Raw genomic sequence first — 17,274 nt, 5'->3', positions numbered from 1 at the left:
CTGTGTGACTGACACTACATCCACAGGCCGTGTTCTGTGTGACTGACGCCTACATCCACAGGCCGTGTTCTGTGTGACTGACACTACATCCACAGGCTGTGTTCTGTGTGACTGACACTACATCCACAGGCTGTGTTCTGTGTGACTGACACTACATCCACAGGCCGTGTTCTGTGTGACTGACACTACATCCACAGGCCGTGTTCTGTGTGACTGACACTACATCCACAGGCCGTGTTCTGTGTGACTGACACTACATCCACAGGCCGTGTTCTGTGTGACTGACACTACATCCACAGGCCGTGTTCTGTGTGACTGACACTACATCCACAGGCCGTGTTCTGTGTGACTGACACTACATCCACAGGCCGTGTTCTGTGTGACTGACACTACATCCACAGGCTGTGTTCTGTGTGACTGACACTACATCCACAGGCTGTGTTCTGTGTGACTGACACTACATCCACAGGCCGTGTCCTGTGTGACTGACACTACATCCACAGGCCGCGTTCTGTGTGACTGGCACTACATCCACAGGCTGTGTCCTGTGTGACTGGCACTATATCCACAGGCTGTGTTCTGTGTGACTGACACTACATCCACAGGCCGTGTTCTGTGTGACTGGCACTACATCCACAGGCTGTGTCCTGTGTGACTGGCACTACATCCACAGGCCGCGTCCCGTGTGACTGACACTACATCCACAGGCCGTGTCCTGTGTGACTGGCACTACATCCACAGGCTGTGTCCCGTGTGACTGACACTACATCCACAGGCCGTGTTCTGTGTGACTGACACTACATCCACAGGCCGTGTTCTGTGTGACTGACGCTACATCCACAGGCCGCGTCCCGTGTGACTGACACTACATCCACAGGCCGCGTCCCGTGTGACTGACACTACATCCACAGGCCGCGTTCTGTGTGACTGACACTACATCCACAGGCTGCGTCCCTACTGGAGCACTGAGCCAGAACAAGAGCTGACACTCAATAACGGATGCACAGCATGTACATTAAACATACTATCAATCAGTGCGTGTCTGTCCTTGAAGCTAAATGAATACTGCAGCGTTTGACAGTGTAAAGCCATGACTGCTAACTGAGCACTGCTTTCCTGATATCAGCATCAATGTCAAACAGAAAGGGCACATCTAGGATTCATGAAACATTGATCAAATTCAAAAACACACACACACACACACACACACACACACACACACACACACACACACACACACACACACACACACACACACACACACACACACACACTTATAGCCAAGAGTATTCAGGGCACAGATGTAATCTTTATGGTTTAGTGGTCCTAAGTAATCCTTATCGGTAGGAAGGGGAGAAATATAGGGGTATTTTGAATTATACTACATCAACATGGGGTAACTATCCATTTACTAATGTTCTCTATGTATACAGTGGGGCTCTACACAGCGGGGCCTCTACACAGCGGGGCTCTACACAGCGGGGCTCTACACAGCGGGGCTCTACACAGCGGGGCTCATACACAGCGGGGCTCTACACAGCGGGGCTCTACACAGCGGGGCTCTACACAGAGGGGCTCTACACAGAGGGGCTCTACACAGAGGGGCTCTACACAGTGGGGCTCTACACAGCGGGGCTCTACACAGCGGGGCTCTACACAGCGGGGCTCTACACAGAGGGGCTCTACACAGTGGGGCTCATACACAGCGGGGCTCTACACAGCGGGGCTCTACACAGCGGGGCTCTACACAGCGGGGCTCTACACAGAGGGGCTCTACACAGAGGGGCTCTACACAGAGGGGCTCTACACAGTGGGGCTCTACACAGCGGGGCTCTACACAGCGGGGCTCTACACAGCGGGGCTCTACACAGAGGGGCTCTACACAGTGGGGCTCTACACAGCGGGGCTCTACACAGCGGGGCTCTACACAGAGGGGCTCTACACAGAGGGGCTCTACACAGTGGGGCTCTACACAGTGGGGCTCTACACAGTGGGGCTCTACACAGAGGGGCTCATACACAGCGGGGCTCTACACAGAGGGGCTCTACACAGAGGGGCTCTACACAGTGGGGCTCTACACAGCGGGGCTCTACACAGAGGGGCTCTACACAGAGGGGCTCTACACAGTGGGGCTCTACACAGTGGGGCTCTACACAGAGGGGCTCATACACAGAGGGGCTCATACACAGCGAGGCTCTACACAGCGGGGCCTACACAGTGGGGCTCTACACAGTGGGGCTCTGGGCACAGAGGGGCTCTACACATGGGCTCTACACAGCGGTTCTAGGGAACGGGTATCCAACTTACGGTATTCTCCAACTGAAGAGTCTTTTTGTTAAGTGGGCAAAAAAACAAAAAATAGGAAAATAAAAGACACTTAAACCCTTAAAAACATTTACAGTTTCCAGCGGGTCAAAAACGGGTTGAAATATTGAGGTCAGTTACGGGTCGTAAAGACGACCTATACAACTAGTTTTGCCCACTGGGTGAGAATTTCAAAAAAGCTCAAAGGGTGCCTTACACAGGCAGACAATCCTGATATTCTGCTAAATTATTCTGATCTGAAAACATTATAGGTAAAATATCTGATTGGTCATAAGACCAATTATAGTAAAATATCTGATCTGATTGGTCATAAGACCAATTATTGGTAAAAGATCTGATCTGATTGGTCAAAGACCAATATAGGTAAATATCACGATCTGATTGGTCATAAGACCAATTATAGGTAAAATATCATCTGATTGGTCATAAAAGGACTTATAGGTAAAAGATCTGATCTGATGAAAAGTATCTGATCTGATTGGTCATAAGACCACTATAGGTAAATATCTGATCTGATTGGTCATAAGACCAATTATAGGTAAAATATCATCTGATTGGTCATAAGACCAATTATTGAAAAGATCTGATCTGATTGGTTATAAGACCAATTATTGGTATATCTGGGTCAAAGATTATAGGTAAAAGATCTGATCTGATTGGTCATAAGACCAATTATTGGCAAAAGATCTGATCTGATTGGTCATAAAAGAAAAGATCTGGATCTGATTGGTCACAAGACCACCATTATTGATCTGATTGGTCATACATTCACTATAGGTAAAAAGATCTGATCTGATTGGTCATAAGACCAATTTGGTAAAAGATTGGATTGGTCATAAGACCACTATTGGTAAAAGATCTGATCTGATTGGTCATAAGACCAATTATAGGTAAAAAAGATCTGATTCGATTGGTCATAAGACCAATTATTAAAATATCGATCTGATTGGTCATAAGACCAATTATTGGTAAAAGATCTGATCTGAATGGTCAAATATTGGTAAAAGATCTGATCTGATTGGTCATAAGACCAATTATTGGCAAAAGATATCTGATTGGTCATAAGACCACCATTGGCAAAAGATCTGATCTGATTGGTTATAAGACCAATTACTGGCAAAAGATGGATTGGTCATAAAGATCTGATCTGATTGGTCATAAGACCAGTTAGTGGAAAAAGACACCCGCTGCCTGCGAGCCCTTTGAGTTTGACTGTCGAGCCAGGTGGTGTGGCGTTTACCTGCCGTTGCTGATCTGTGGAGGGAGTGTCTGGAGTGGTCGGAGGATCAGGATCGCCTCTGTCAGGGGAGCGGGACCGACTGCTACATGTCTGTCGTGGGATCGGTTGGAATGGTCGGACGCCATCGGAATGGATATCTGAAATGTCTGTTGTTCAAAACACACACACACACACACACACCGCACACCATATTCAACTACATGATGTACACTGGAAAAAAAAATGAAAAACACAACATGCAACAATTTCAAAGATTTTACAGAGTTACAGTTCATATAACAAAATGTGTCGATTTAAAAAAACATTCATTATTCATCTATGGATTTCACATGACGGGGAACACAGACATTGGTCACAGAACATTAAAAAAAAAAAGGTGGATCAGAAAACCAGTCAGTATCTGGTGTGACCATTTAAAAAAAAATTTATACCTTTATTTAACACGCAAGTCAGTTAAGAACAAAGTCTTATTTTCAATGACGGCCAAGGAAGTGGGTTAACTACCTGTTCAGCTGAACGACAGATTTTGTACCTTGTCAGCTTGTCGCTGTCGATGCGCTCGATCCAGAGCATCCCAAACATGCTCAATGGTGACATGTCTGGTGAGTATACAGACCATGGAAGAACTGGGACATTTTCAGCTTCCAGAAATTGTGTACAGACCATTGCGACATGGGGCCGTGCATTATCATGCTGAAACATGATGTGATGGCGATGGATGAATGGTATGACAATGGGCCTCAGGATCTCACACGGCATCTCTGTTCATTCAAATTGGAATCAATAAAATGCAATTGTGTTTGCTGTCTGTAGCTTGTACCTGCCCTCACCATGGAGCACTCTGTTCACAACGCAACATCAGCAAACCGCTCGCCACACAACGCCATACACTGTCTGCCATCTGCCCGATACAGTTGAAAGCGTATTCATCCGTGAAGAGCACACTCCTCCAGGGTGCCAGTAGCCATCGATGGTGAACAATTGCCCACTGAAGTCGGTTACGATGCCAAACTGTAGTCAAGCAAGACAACGAGCACATAGTTAAGCTTCTGACAAGTTTGTGCATAAATTCTTCGGTTGTGCAAATCCACAGTTTCATCAGCTGTCCGGGTGGCTTGTCTCATACGATCCCGAAGGGGAAGAAGCCGATGTGGGGGCCCTGGGCTGGCATGGTTAGGATGGGATCTGTGGTTGTGAGGCTGGTTGGACTGACAAATTCTCTAAAACAATGTTGGAGGCGGCTTACAGAGAAATTAACATTAAAAACAGCTTTGGTGTACATTCCTGCAGACAGCATGCCAATAGCACGCTCTCTCAAAACTCTAAACATCTGTGGCATTGTGTTTTATGACAAACTACACATTTTAGAGTGGGCATTTATTGTCCTCGCACAAGGTGCACCTGTGTAATGATCATGCTGTTTAATCAGCTTGATATGCCACACCTGTCAGGTTGATGGATTATCGTGAAAAGGATAAATGCTCACTATAAGGGATGTAAACAAATTTGTGCATAACATTTAAGACAAATAACCTTGTGAGTATGAAAAATGTCTGGGATCTTAATTCAGCTCATGAAGCAGTCACTTGACATGTTGCATTTATATTTTTATTCACTATAATATGTCATTTAGCAGACGCTTTTGACCAAAGCCGAATTTAGTCATGCGTGCATATATTGTAATTTTTTACATTTTATTTAACCTTTATTTAACTTATTAAGAACAAATTCATTTTCAATGACGATAGGAACAGTGGGGTTAACTGCCTTGTTCAGGGCAGAACGACAGATTTCTACCTGACAGCTCGGGGATCAGATCCAGCAACCTTCGGTTAATAGTCCAACGCTCTAACCACTAGGCTACCCTGCCGCCTCTACACTCTAACCACTAGGCTACCTGCCACCACACTCTAACCACTAGGCTACCTGCCGCCTACACTCTAACCAATAGGCTACCTGCCACCTCTACGCTCTAACCACTAGGCTACCCGCCACCTCTACGCTCTAACCACTAGGCTACCCGCCACCTCATACACCTCTAACCACTAGGCTACCTGCCACCTCTACGCCTAACCACTAGGCTACCTGCCACCTCTACACTCTAACCACTAGGCTACCTGCCACCTCTATTAATCTAACCACTAGGCTACCCGCCACCTCTACACTCTAACCACTAGGCTACCCGCCACCTCTACACTCTAACCACTAGGCTACCCCGCCACCTCTACACTCTAACCACTAGGCTACCCGCCACCTCTACGCTCTAACCACTAGGCTACCTGCCACCCCTACACTCTAATCACTAGGCTACCATGCCATCTCTACACTCTAACCACTAGGCTACCCGCCACCTCTACACTCTAACCACTAGGCTACCCGCCACCTCTACACTCTAACCACTAGCTACCCGCCACCTCTTACACTCTAACCACTAATCTACCCGCCACCTCTACACTCTAACCACTAGCTACCCGCCACCTCTACACTCTAACTACTAGGCTACCTGCCACCTCTACACTCTAACCACTAGGCTACCCTGCCACCTCTACACTCTAACCACTAGGCTACCCTGCCACCTCTACACTCTAACCACTAGGCTACCTGCCCCCCTCTAACCACTAGGCTACCTGCCCCCCTCTAACCACTAGGCTACCTGCCACCTCTACACTCTAACCACTAGGCTACCCTGCCGCCTCTACACTCTAACCACTAGGCTACCCTGCCACCTCTACGCTCTAACCACTAGGCTACCCTGCCACCTCTACGCTCTAACCACTAGGCTACCCTGCCGCCTCTACGCTCTAACCACTAGGCTACCCTGCCGCCTCTACGCTCTAACCACTAGGCTACCCTGCCGCCTCTACGCTCTAACCACTAGGCTACCCTGCCGCCTCTACGCTCTAACCACTAGGCTACCCTGCCGCCTCTACGCTCTAACCACTAGGCTACCTGCCATCTCTACGCTCTAACCACTAGGCTACCTGCCACCTCTACCCTCTAACCACTAGGCTACCTGCCACCTCTACCCTCTAACCACTAGGCTACCTGCCACCTCTACACTCTAACCCCTAGGCTACCTGCCACCCCATATGGGGGTAAGGAGCTTCTCTTTCAGTGAAATGCATCCACACCCACGACCCGACAGCATTTAGCCCTTTTCCAGCATTTACGAAACAACGTGAGCACAACGTCCCTCACCGTCTCTGTCGGAGGCGTTGGCTGATGGGACGCTGTCGTCCAGGTCTGGTATGTTCAGCAGCGTAGCTCTCTCGTCTCTCTGCACCACCATCTTTAGCTTGCCCTTTGACCTCTCAATCAGCTTCTTAGCGTCTATCAACGACAGGTTTTCTGTCACCGTGCCGTTGATCTGAGAGGAAACAAGCAATTAGTAAACAAACGTTAAGAAATAACCTAAATTAACACAGCTTGGAGGAAACAACCAATTAGCTTGTCTGTGTGCAGGAGACAGTGGGGAAAAACATGTATTTAGCCTTCTTTCTTTCCCTCTATCCTTCCCTCCTCTCCCCTATCTCTCGCTCCTTTCACCTTCAGTACAACGTCTCCCTCCTGTATATTTCCAGGCCCGGGCCGCCTCCCCCTCTCCCAGGTCCCTCCCCTCCTCATTACCACAACTCCCTTCTCTCTCTCTCTCTCTACCGCTCCCTCTCTCTACCGCTCCCTCTCTCTACCGCTCCCTCTCTCTACCGCTCCCCTCTCTCTAACTCTCTCTACCTCTCCCACCTCTACCTCTCCACCCTCTACCTCTCCACCTCTCTCTCTACCTCTCTCTCTACCTCTCTCTCTACCTCTCTCTCTACCTCTCTCTACCTCCCTCTCTCTCTACCTCCCTCTCTCTCTACCTCCCTCTCTCTCTACCTCCCTCTCTCTCTACCTCCCTCTCTCTCTACCTCCCTCTCTCTCTACCTCCCTCTCTCTCTACCTCCCTCTCTCTCTACCTCCCTCTCTCTCTACCTCCCTCTCTCTCTACCTCCCTCTCTCCCTCTACCTCCCTCTCTCCTCTACCTCTCTCCCTCTACCTCTCTACTCCCCTCCCTCTCTCTCCCTCTCTCTCTCTCCTACCTCTACCTCTCCCCCTCTACCTCTACTTTTCCCCTCTACCTTACTCTACTCCCTCCCTCTCCCTCTGCTCCTTACCCTCCCTCTACCTCTACCTCCCTCTACCTCTACCTCTCCCCTCTACTCTCCCTCTCCCTCTACTCCCTCCCCCACCCTCCCCACTACCCTCTCTCTCCCCACCTTCTCTCCCCACACCCCTCTCTCCCTCTACCTCTCTCTCTCTCCCACCTCTCTCTCTCTCCCTCTACCTCTCCCTCTCCTCTACCTCTCCCTCTCTCTCCCCACCTCTCCCTCTACCTCTCCTCCTCTACCCTCTCTCTCCCTCTCCCTCTCCCCCTCTACCTCTCTCCTCTCTACCTCTCTCCCCCTCTACCTCTCTCCCTCTACCCTCTCTCTACCTCCTCTACCTCTCCCTCTACTTCTACCTTCCCCTCTACCTCTACCTCTACCTCTCTACCTTCTACCTCTCTACCTCTCTCTATCTCTACCTCTACCTCCTCTCTACCTCTACCTCTATCTCTCCCCTACCTCTCCTCTACCTCTCCCTCTACCTCTCTCTCTCCCTCTACTCTCTCTCTCTACCTCTCTCTACCTCTCTCTACCTCTCTCTCTCTCTACCTCTCTCTCTACCTCTCTCTCTCTCTCACTCTCTCTCTCTACCTCTCTCTACCTACTCTCTCTCTTAGTTAAAGAATCACTTCAGGGCTTTCACCTTCAGTACAACGCTTCCTCCTGTATGTTTCCGTCCCTGGCCGCGGCTTCGGGTGAGATGTCCTTCAATAAGATGTGGCTGGCCAGGCGAAGGCCATATTCTGCTTACGGAGTGAACGAACAGCAACAAAGAGAGTGTTAGCATCGGAGAGCATAGTATGATATAGCATGTTAGCACAGTATATCCACATGTTAGCATAGGCATGTTAGCAGTACAGATGCTGTGTAGCATGTTAGCATAGTTTTAGCATGTTGACAAATATAATGGAATATAGCAAAATAAAAACGTATATTATAAACGTGTACAACAGCGGTTATTCTACAAAAAAAAAGTGCTATTCTGAAACAGAGCCCATCTGCCCAATATTGAGAGTTGTTTTGGCTCTGTACCCAGCTCTTGGATTTGAAACGGTACAATGACTATGGGAGGTTAAAATGCAGACTGTCAGCTTTGGGCTTGAAGGCTATTGTCATCTATATCTGACGAACCGCTAGAAATTACAAAACCTTTTGTACATGGTCCTCCCATTTTAAGGGACTAGGCACTAATAAGTGAAGTATTTGGTCCCATATTGATAGAACACAATGACCGCATCAAACCTGTGACTCTGCAAATTGGTTGGATGCATTTGCTGTTTGTTTAGGTTTGTGTTTGTGATTATTTTGTGCCTAATAGAAATTAAAAATGGTAAATAACTTACTAAATAATTTTTACGCACTTCTACATTAATGAGGATGCTACCAAAGTTACAGATGCACAATATCATGCACTCAAACCAAGTAACCTCCCTGTTATTGTAATGGTGAGAGGTTAGCATGTCTTTAGGGTTTGATATAAAATGCTAACCTCCGATGTTATTGTAATGGTGAGAGGTTAGCATGTCTTCAGGGTTTGATATAAAATGCTAATCTCCCCTGTTATTGTAATGGTGAGATGTTAGCATGTCTTCAGGGTTTGATATAAAATGCTAACCTCTGATGTTATTGTAATGGTGAGAGGTTAGCATGTCTTTAGGGTTTGATATAAAATGCTAATCTCCAATGTTATTGTAATGGTGAGAGGTTAGCATGTCTTGGGGGTTTGATATAAAATGCTAACCTCCGATGTTATTGTAATGGTGAGAGGTTAGCATGTCTTGGGGGTTTGATATAAAATGCTAATGTCTTTGGGCGGGAAGATGAATAGAGAGAGTGAAAGAACAATTGTCCAAGACATTTTTATTATAATTGTATAATTTGATTTAGTTACTCGCCTACTCGATCGTGTTTTGCATGTTGATTTTGTGTATCTCCACCGAATGTGTTCACGACACACAGGTATATTTATTTGGGAACAGGTCAAAACACATTTAGCTAGCTAATTTGTCATGGGAGACGAACATGGGTTGTTATTTTGCAGGTGCATTATGGTCCCTTTTTTTTTTTTTGCTGGATCTTGGTGGAGTTTTGACACATTTTGGGTCGCACGGAATTGTGTGTTCTCTACTGCAGCAACTGATCTATGGATGAAGGGGGAAAACTGGTTGTTTGTTGTTTGGTTTTCTTTGATTGTTCTCCACTTGTTTCTTCTTTCTTCTTCTTCTTCTTCTGTGGATTTTATATGGCAGTTGGCAACCAAGTTTAAGGTGTATTTACCGCCACCAACTGGACTGGAGTGTGGACCTCGTTCATCTTTCAATCACCCAGGTGGGTATATGCTGTAAAACCACTGAGGAGATGGGAGGCGGGACTTGCAGAAGCAAGTTCTGTTTTGCGCCTGGCTACGCAGACGCCGCAGGCAGTTTGGATGAGATGATTGAATAACATGTATGTGTACATTTATTTTGTAAAAGCTCGCGCCGCAACGTGGTTGTATGTGTATCTTCAATATGCTATTGGCTTAAATATTTCCTGTATATACTATGCTTACTTCATTACTTTATTGTGTATTTCATATTTCCATATTCCTCGTGTTTTTTTATAGTAATACATTGTTATTGAATTGTTAGGTTTTGAGTTAAGACAAATTGTACTTGTGCATGTGACATAAGACTTGAAACCCCGACAACACATATCCCAACTAACCCTAACCCCGACTAGACAACATATCCCAACTAACCCCGACAACACATATCCCAACTAACCCTAACCCCGACTAGACAACATATTCCAACTAACCCTAACTAGACAACATATCCCAACTAACCCTAACTAGACAACACATATCCCAACTAACCCTAAAACCCGACTAGACAACATATCCCAACTAACCCTAACCCCGACTAGACAACACATATCCCAACTAACCTAACCCCGACTAGACAACATATCCCAACTAACCCTAACCCCGACTAGACAACACATATCCCAACTAACCCTAACTCCGACTAGACAACATATCCCAACTAACCCTAACCCCGACACGAGACAACTTATCCCAACTAACCCTAACTGACGAGACAACATATATCCCAACTAACCCCGACAACACATATCCCAACTAACCTAACCCCGACTAGACAAACATATCCTTACTAACCTAACCCCGACTAGACAACACATATCCCAACTAACCTAACCCGACTAGACAACACATATCCCAACTAACCCTAACCCCGACTAGACAACACATATCCCAACCAACCCTAACCCCGACTAGACAACATATCCTAACCAACCCTAACCCGACTAGACAACACGTATCCCAACTAACCCTAACTAGACAACACATATCCCAACTAACCCAAACCCCGACAACACATATCCCAACTAACCCTAACCCCGACAACACATATCCCAACTAACCCTAACCCCGACAACACATATCCCAACTAACCCTAACACCTATCCCAACTAACCCTAACCGACAACACATATCCCAACTAACCCTAACCCCAACAACACATATCCCAACTAACCTAACAACACATATCCCAACTAACCCTAACCCCTGACAACACATATCCCAACTAACCCTAACCCCGACTAGACAACATATCCCAACTAACCCTAACCTCTGACAACACATATCCCACCTAACCCTAACCCCCGACTAGACAACATATCCCAACTAACCCTAACAACACATATCCCAACTAACCCTAACCCTGACAACACATATCCCAACTAACCCTAACCCCGACTAGACAACACATCCCAACTAACCCTAACCCCGACTAGACAAATATATATCCCAACTAACCCCGACAATACATATCCCAACTAACCCTAACCCCGACTAGACAACACATCCCAACTAACCCTAACTAGACAACACATATCCCAACTAACCCTAACTAGACAACACATATCCCAACTAACCCTAACTCCGACAACACATATCCCAACTAACCTAACCCCGACAACACATATCCTAACTAACCAACCTGACAACACATTCCCAACTAACCCTAACACCTATCCCAATTAACCCTAACCCCGACAACACATATCCCAACTTAACCCTAACCCCAACAACACATATCCCCAACTAACCCTAACAACACATATCCCAACTAACCCTAACCCTTACAACACATATCCCAACTAACCCTAACCCCGACTAGACAACATACATATCCCAACTAACCCTAACTAGACAACACATATCCCAACTAACCCTAACTAGACAACATATATCCCAACTAACCCTAACCCCGACAACACATATCCCAACTAACCCTAACCCTGACAAATACATATCCCAACTAACCCCTAACCCCGACAACACCTATCCTAACTAACCCTAACCCCGACAAACACATATCCTAACTAACCCTAACCCGGACAACACATATCCCTAACTAACCCTAACACCTATCCTAACTAACCATAACAACACATATCCCAACTAACCCTAACCCCAACAACACATATCCCAACTAACCCTAACAACACATTCCCAATTCAACCCTAACCCCGACAACACATATCCCAACTAACCCTAACCCCGGACTAGACAACATATCCCAACTAACCCCGACAACACATATCCCAACTAACTAACCCCGACTAGACAACACATCCCAACTAACCCTAACTAGACAACACATATCCCAACTAACCCTAACTAGACAACACATATCCCAACTAACCCTAACTCCCGACAACACATATCCCAACTAACCCTAACCCCGACAACACATATCCCAACTAACCCTAACAACACATATCCCAACTAACCCTAACACCTATCCCAACTAACCCTAACCCCGACAACACATATCCCAACTAACCCTAACCCCAACAACACATATTCCAACTAACCCTAACAACACATATCCCAACTAACCCTAACCCCGACAACACATATCCCAACTAACCCTAACCCCGACTAGACAACACATATCCCAACTAACCCTAACCCCAACTAGACAACATATCCCAACTAACCCTAACCCCGACAACACATATCCCACCTAACCCTAACCCCGACTAGACAACATATCCCAACTAACCCTAACCCCGACAACACATATCCCAACTAACCCTAACAACACATATCCCAACTAACCCTAACCCCGACAACACATATCCCAACTAACCCTAACCCCGACTAGACAACACATCCCAACTAACCCTAACTAGACAACACATATCCCAACTAACCCTAACTAGACAACACATATCCCAACTAACCCTAACCCCGACAACACATATCCCAACTAACCCTAACACCTATCCCAACTAACCCTAACCCCGACAACACATATCCCAACTAACCCTAACCCCGACAACACATATCCCAACTAACCCTAACCCCGACAACACATATCCCAACTAACCCTAACCCCGACAACACATATCCCAACTAACCCTAACCCGACAACACATATCCCAACTAACCCTAACCCCGACAACACATATCCCATCTAACCCTAACCCCGACAACACATATCCCAACTAACCCTAACACCTATCCCAACTAACCCTAACCCCGACAACACATATCCCAACTAACCCTAACCCCAACAACACATATCCCAACTAACCCTAACAACACATATCCCAACTAACCCTAACCCCGACAACACATATCCCAACTTTGTGATGCTCACCTTCATTCTTTCGGGACTTTACGAGGGTGACTTTGGCAGGCCGCGGGGGCTGGTTGAGCGAGCGCCGGTCGGCGCGCGGGGAGACCCCTCCCCGTGAGGGCCACTGCGTTCCCGCCTCGTCCTTGTCCCGCTCCCGGCGCCCTCCGCTGCGCCCGGGCCGAGGCCCCACCCACAGCGCGCCTGCAGGCGCTGGGGCCGCTGCGTGCGGAGCGCGCCGTATATCTCCTCGTCAGGAGCTATCTTCCTCATTCTCCCCTCATCATCATCATCATGCTCCGACATGGCCGCCTCTCCCCCAGCCGACTCATGGGTACATGAACCTTCCGCTTTCCGTCTGATCTGCCTGAAGACGAAGAAGACAACTTTAGCACGATGTCACTAGATTACACCCCATTTCCCCCCCCATTCCTTCCATGTAATCTCTAACTCCCTCGCCCCTCTCTCTCATGACAAGACATTAGCCTCTTAGGAGACTAAATCTAATACATAATAATTGTTGTAATTTATTCTGTGGTAAGCGCCATATCACTACATTATACCCGAAACTTCCAGTTCTCCCTCTGGGGCATTCCATGCCCATTGGCGGTGCTAAGATATGACCCCCAGGTTTTAGCAGATGACAGGTCAGTCCCAAGCGTGCTGTGCTCCAGGTATTAAAGATAAAGAAACTGCCCAATTGACGTTCATACATTAGTAAGGGCTGATTCTATCAGTGGACCGTGTTAAAGCCAGACTCAGTCAGTTGTGTCATTTTGTTAACGTTTTACATCTTGTTTTGTTTGGGCGACAAAACAAAACCCAGGCAACACATAATGTAAAACAAACCCGGGCAAGACCCAGTGTAAACAAACCCAGGCAAGACCCAGTGTAAACAAACCCGGGCAAGACCCAGTGTAAACAAACCCGGCAAGACCCAGTGTAAACAAAAACCCGGCAAGACCCAATGTAAACAAACCTGGGTACATCCAATGTAAACTAACCCGGCAAGACCCAGTGTAAACTAACCCGGCAAGACCCAATGTCAACAACCAAGAATCTAATGTAAACTAACTCCGGCAAGACCCAATGTTAACTAACCCGGCAAGACCTAATGTAAACTAACCCGGCAAGACCAATGTAAACTAACCCGGCAAGACCCAGTGTAAACTAACCCGGGCAAGACCCAATGTCAACAAACCCGGGCAAGACCCAATGTAAACAAACCCGGGCAAGACCCAATGTAAACTAACCCGGGCAAGACCCAGTGTAAACAAACCCGGGCAAGACCCAGTGTAAACAAACCCGGGCAAGACCCAGTGTAAACAAACCCGGGCAAGACCCAATGTAAACAAACCCGGGCAAGACCCAGTGTAAACTAACCCGGGCAAGACCCAGTGTAAACTAACCCGTGCAAGACCCAGTGTAAACAAACCCGGGCAAGACCCAATGTAAACAAACCCGGGCAAGACCCAGTGTAAACTAACCCAGGCAAGACCCAATGTCAACAAACCCGGGCAAGACCCAGTGTAAACAAACCGGAGCAAGACCCCGGGCAAGACCCAGTGTAAACTAACCCAGGCAAGACCCAATGTCAACAAACCCGGGCAAGACCCAGTGTAAACTAACCCGGGCAAGACCCAATGTAAACAAACCCGGGCAAGACCCAATGTAAACTAACCCGGGCATCAAAAGCATAGCAAATTCAACATCCAAGAGGAAAACAACTAGCCAGCTAACAACTCCAGCAAAGTTTCAGAGTAAGGTCTCTCTTTACGTAGTGTTGTCTCTCTTGGTGTGATGTGTGTTTTGTCCTATATTTATATTGTATTTATAATTTTTAATCCCAGCCCCCGTCCCCTCCAGGAGGCCTTTTGCCTGTTCCTAGGCCGTCATTGTAAATAAGAATTTGTTCTTAACGGACTTGCCTAGTTAAATAAAAGGTAAAATAAATAAATACATACTCTATACTGCCAAAACAAACCTGCACTGACTCTATATACTGCCAAAACCTACACTGACTCTATACTGCCAAATAAAACCTGTAAGTGCAGGTTTTAGTTGGCAGTATAGCAGGGCTACACCACCGGTATGCACATTTAGCAATGCGTGTGTGGATCTATCGGCTGTTTGCTAGCTAGCTTGCTGACTAGCGTTGCTGACCAGCACTGGACAGCTAGCTGGCTCTCGTGATTATCAGACCTTGGCACGGTCCAGAGCAGCATGTGGGTACTATCACTAGAATAGCCGTGAGTGACGAGTCTTAGCAAGATGAAAATAATAAAAATCCCTTGCTGAATGAAAAAAAATCACCGCACAATTCCCATTTCATTCCAAAACATTCCCGGGCCAGTGTTTTCAAATCTGCACTGCTATAGCACAGACAAACAGGCAGACAGCCAGGAGACAATATATGAATCACAAAGATTTGTCAGCTAAATGACACTTTTATTCCATATTACTCAACTCAAATTTTTGAGTCTTGTTTAAAATAAGAGAGATATAGATCAGCCTATTTTGTATTGTTGATGTGTTGCTGTTGTCGTGGATGGATCAGAGGGAAAGATAGGCCGAGAACAGGAGCTATAAAGGACCATTGACATAAGCTTCGCATCATAATTACCTGGACAATTCAGGACATACAATTTTAGTAAAACAAACCTGCTGCTCGTAACACATAAAAACTTCCATTTGTATCCCTTTGAAGAGACACAAATGGCAAATTAACTTTCATTTATCCATTTTGAAAAAAATGGAAAAAAAAGTCTAGCAAGAAAAGTCTGGCTTTAACATAGGACTTTTGATCTAGTGTTCTCAAAGAGATATATGTTTTACTTCTTACACCTTTCAAAATAAGTTGTGGGCTGTAAGTACATGCATGTTCACGATTTTCATCCACTGGAGAATAGGCGTTGTCATGGCAATCTCTCATCATTCTCCTGGAGGAAGAGGAAGAAAGATTTACTTACAAGAAACAGTATAATATTATCTTTGTAAACAACTAATGTTTAAAAATATATATTTTATTTATTAATATAATTTTCTTGCCATCTTAACACCTTCTATGAATTTGAGAGAGGTTACATTTTCTCCAAGCCACATCCTCTTTATATCAAACCAAGAGAGCCCATGTGGTAACTCATCCCAAGAGAGGAGAGGAGGATCTTACTGCAGTAGGCCCTCGGCTGGACCTCCCTTCAGGACGTCTGAGATAACGATGGAGGTCTCACCACTCTGAAAATGAGGGTTATCCCGACCTCCCGAGATGGCTATCCCAAAGCCAAACCCTGGTGCCTGCACAGAGATGGAAAATGACATGTTCACTGACTACCCTGGTGCCTGGTGATACAGAGACCCAGAGAGAGAGAGACTCAGGAGACTCATGTGTGACGTCAGAACACAATAGTATTCACCACAAAGGAGAGAGAGACAGAGAGAGAGAGAGAGAGAGAGAGAGAGAGAGAGAGAGAGAGAGAGAAAGAGAGAGAGAAAGAGAGACAGAGACAGACAGAGACAGAGACAGAGAGAGAGAGAGAGAAGCACGTTAGAACACAACAACTGTATTCATCACAACCACTGAGAAATATCACAGACCTCTCCAGTCCCAACAATTCCACTACTACGTCACCTTCTAAACAAAGCACTGTATTGGTTTGATAGGGGAGAGTAGTAAACAGCTAGCAAGTTATCTACTATTTAACAAGTGAGCCGTTTCTGCTGATAATTAAAGTCTGGAGGTAGACTAAGTGATAACCTCATAACCATAGCTACCTTGCAACCGTTTATCCTCTTCAAAACAGGGACAGAGTTATTTACAGTTTCTACATTAGGTGAAGGTGAAATGGACAGACAAGGAAATAGGAGGAGTGTAGGAGGGGGTGGGGTGGGGGGGGGGGCATGACAGACAGT

General features: G+C 46.5%; 1 pseudogene; it reads right to left on the bottom strand.

Moving 5' to 3' along the window:
* Positions 1-3,561: 3,561 nt before the first annotated feature.
* Positions 3,562-16,683, bottom strand: LOC135536543 (tight junction protein ZO-1-like; annotated as a pseudogene).
* Between the last annotated feature and the right edge of the window lie 591 nt (positions 16,684-17,274).

This window comes from Oncorhynchus masou, unplaced genomic scaffold (assembly GCF_036934945.1).
Source record: "Oncorhynchus masou masou isolate Uvic2021 unplaced genomic scaffold, UVic_Omas_1.1 unplaced_scaffold_6303, whole genome shotgun sequence".
Lineage (NCBI taxonomy): Eukaryota > Metazoa > Chordata > Actinopteri > Salmoniformes > Salmonidae > Oncorhynchus > Oncorhynchus masou.
This window is presented reverse-complemented; position numbering and strand designations above follow the sequence as displayed.